A 4,192-nucleotide genomic window follows, 5' to 3' on the forward strand; every position below is an offset into this window, starting at 1 on the left:
AGCTCAACAATTGAGCTTTCCTCCCTTAGTTTGCAGGCTAAGAAAAACGTCAGAGGTCTTATACCTCTTGGCGTGGGCACGAGCCTGAAATCCCAATTTCAGCCCTCGAAACATCTCATATGTTTCGCGACGTTTCAAAACCGTCTTCGGTGCCTCAATTCTAAACCGTTTAACTGAACTATCACGTAGTTAGCAAAATGTGTATGTCAGATGTTCGCAACATCCACAGACGACGTTTGAGGTTCAGCACACTGAGCGGTGCATTAAGGACATAAGCCTTCTATGAAGCAATGAGGACAATCCTCAGTCTACGGACCTAGTCCGCATAATTGCTACTATCAACTTTCAACTAAATTTTCTCTAGGAACATATCTAAACAGTAGAACTGAAGCGCGAGCTATGACATAATTTGCGAAGATCTTTTGACTATGTTCAGGATAATTAAGTTCATCTTATGAACTCCCACTCAGATAGACATCCCTCTAGTCATCTAAGTAATTACATGATCCGAGTCAACTAGGCCGTGTCCGATCATCACGTGAGACGGACTAGTCAACATCGGTGAACATCTTCATGTTGATCGTATCTACCATACGACTCATGCTCGACCTTTCGGTCTCTTGTGTTTCGAGGCCATGTCTGTACATGCTAGGCTCGTCAAGTTAACCTAAGTGTTTCGCATGTGTTCCGAGGCCATGTCTGTACATGCTAGGCTCGTCAACACCCGTTGTATTCGAACGTAAGAATCTATACACCCGATCATCACGTGGTGCTTCGAAACAACGAACTGTCGCAATGGTGCACAGTTAGGGGGAACACTTTCTTGAAATTATTATGAGGGATCATCTTATTTACTACCGTCGTTCTAAGTAAACAAGATGCATAAACATGATAAACATCACATGCAATCAAATAGTGACATGATATGGCCAATATCATATTGCTCCTTTTGATCTCCATCTTCAGGGCTCCATGATCATTATCGTCACCGGCATGACACCATGATCTCCATCATCATGATCTCTATCATCGTGTCTTCATGAAGCTGTCTCGTCAACTATTACTTCTACTACTATAGCTAACGGTTAGCAATAAAGTAAAGTAATTACATGACGTTTATGTTGACACGCGGGTCATAAATAAATTAAGACAACTCCTATGGCTCCTGCCGGTTGTCATACTCATCGACATGCAAGTCGTGATTCCTATTACAAGAACATGATCAATCTCATACATCACATATATCATTCATCACATCCTTTTGGCCATATCACATCACATAGCATACCCTGCAAAAACAAGTTAGACGTCCTCTAATTGTTGTTTGCATGTTTTACGTGGCTGCTATGGGTTTCTAGCAAGAACGTTTCTTACCTACGCAAAAACCACAACGTGATATGCCAATTTCTATTTACTCTTCATAAGGACCCTTTTCATCGAATCCGATCCGACTAAAGTGGGAGAGACAGACACCCGCCAGCCACCTTATGCAACTAGTGCATGTTTGTCGGTGGAACCAGTCTCACGTAAGAGTACGTGTAAGGTCGGTCCGGGCCGCTTCATCCCACAATGCCACCGAATCAAGATTGGACTAGTAACGGTAAGCATATTGAACAAAATCAACGCCCATAACTACTTTGTGTTCTACTCGTGCATAGAAACTACGCAATAGACCTAGCTCATGATGCCACTAATGGGGAACGTAGCAGAAATTCAAAATTTTCCTACGTGTCACCAAGATCTATCTATGGAGAAACCAGCAACGAGGGGAAGGAGAGTGCATCTACATACCCTTGTAGATCGCTAAGCGGAAGTGTTCAAGAGAACGGGGTTGAAGGAGTCGTACTCTTCGTGATCCAAATCACCGGAGATCCTAGTGCCGAACGGACGGCACCTTCGTGTTCAACACACGTACAGCCCGGTGACGTCTCCTACGCCTTGATCCAGCAAGGGGAGAAGGAGAGGTTGGGGAAGACTCCATCCAGCAGCATCACGACGGTGTGGTGGTGGTGGAGGAGCGTGGCAATCCTGCAGGGCTTCGCCAAGCACCACGGGATATGAGGAGAAAGAGAGGGAGGGCTGCACCAACGAGAGAGATCGAATCGTGTGTGTTGAGAGGCCCTCCTTCCCCACTATATATAGGGAGCCCAAGGGGGGGCGTCGGCCCTAGGAGATCCAATCTCCTAGGGGGCGGCGGCCAAGGGAGGATTCCCTCCCCCCCAAGGCACCTAGGGGGTGCCTTCCCCTTGTGGGACTCTTCCCTTCTTGAAACCCTAGGCGCATGGGCCTCTTGGGGCTGGTGCCCTTGGCCCATGTAGGCCAAGGAGCACCCCCTACAGCCCATGTGTCCCTCCGGGGCTGGTGGCCCCACTTGGTGGACCCCTGGGACCCTCCCGGTGGTCCCGGTACGTTACCGATAAAACCCAAAACTTTTCCGGTGACCAATACAGGACTTCCTATATATAAATCTTTACCTCCGGACCATTCCAGAACTCCTAGTGACGTCCGGGATCTCATCCGGGACTCCGAACAACATTCGGTAACCACATACAAACTTCCTTTATAACCCTAGCGTCATCGAACCTTAAGTGTGTAGACCCTATGGGTTCGGAAGACATGCAGACATGACCGAGACGTTCTCCGGTCAATAACCAACAGCGGGATCTGGATACCCATGTTGGTTCCCACATGTTCCACGATGATCTCATCGGATGAACCACGATGTCAAGGACTTAATCAATCCCGTATACAATTCCCTTTGTCTAGCGGCATTGTACTTGCCCGAGATTCAATCGTCGGTATCCCGATACCTTGTTCAATCTCGTTACCGGCAAGTCTCTTTACTCGTTTCGTAACACATCATCCCGTGATCAACTCCTTGATCACATTGTGCACATTATGATGATGTCCTACCGAGTGGGCCCAGAGATACCTCTCCGCCACACGGAGTGACAAATCCCAGTCTTGATTCGTGCCAACCCAACAGACACTTTCGGAGATACCCGTAGTGTACCTTTATAGCCACCCAGTTACGTTGTGACGTTTGGCACACCCAAAGCACTCCTACGGTATCCGGGAGTTGCACAATCTCATGGTCTAAGGAAATGATACTTGACATTAGAAAAGCTTTAGCATACGAACTACACGATCTAGTGCTATGCTTAGGATTGGGTCTTGTCCATCACATCATTCTCCTAATGATGTGATCCCGTTATCAACGACATCCAATGTCCATGGTCAGGAAACCGTAACCATCTATTGATCAACGAGCTAGTCAACTAGAGGCTTACTAGGGACATGGTGTTGTCTATGTATCCACACATGTATCTGAGTTTCCTATCAATACAATTCTAGCATGGATAATAAACGATTATCATGAACAAGGAAATATAATAATAATCAATTTATTATTGCCTCTAGGGCATATTTCCAACAATGCCTGACTCTCACAATGACCTCAAATGTTCTCGAGTGATTTACTCTTTTTGCAAGGCTTGTTACCGGTGGCTCTCCACCTTGCAATTATGCTGTCAATTGCCATGAGTACAACATTGGATAGTACCTTCTCGGTGGTATCTATCCTTCATGGGGCATATTTATGAAGACAATCCAACATCCTTGACACAACAAGAGATCTCGTTTTGCAGTGTGCCGAGAATCTGCTAGAAAGAATGTTGAGATAGCTTTTGGTGTGCTTCAAAAATGCTTTGTGATTATCCATGCACCAGCTAAGTATTGGAAGCCTCGGACCTTGGCAGATCATGACAACATGTGTTATCTTGCACGACATGATCATCGAGGATGAGAGAGGACCCAAAGGACTTGCAATTTCACTATAATGGTGTCATGGTGGTGCTGGAATGTCACCCAAACATGATCCAAGCATTCCTCCAAGCACAATAAAGGATCGACAACCAAGAAACTAATAACCAACTTCAATAAGATCTTGTTGGGCATCGCTGGCAACTTCATAATACTTGATCCTTATGCTTTTATCATATTTATAGTCAATTGGATTGTATGTCATGTTTGAGATGGAATGATTAAATTTGATATGTATTTGAATTGTGTGTACTTCAATTCTCAAGTTTGGAATTAATATCTTACAAAAATATATGTTTAAAGGATTTTTGTATGCAAATATTTCCATGAGTTGACAAAAAATCATTTTGGGAAATAAGTTTTGGGTATC

Source organism: Triticum dicoccoides, chromosome 3A (genome assembly GCF_002162155.2).
Source record: "Triticum dicoccoides isolate Atlit2015 ecotype Zavitan chromosome 3A, WEW_v2.0, whole genome shotgun sequence".
NCBI classification, from domain to species: Eukaryota; Viridiplantae; Streptophyta; class Magnoliopsida; order Poales; family Poaceae; genus Triticum; species Triticum dicoccoides.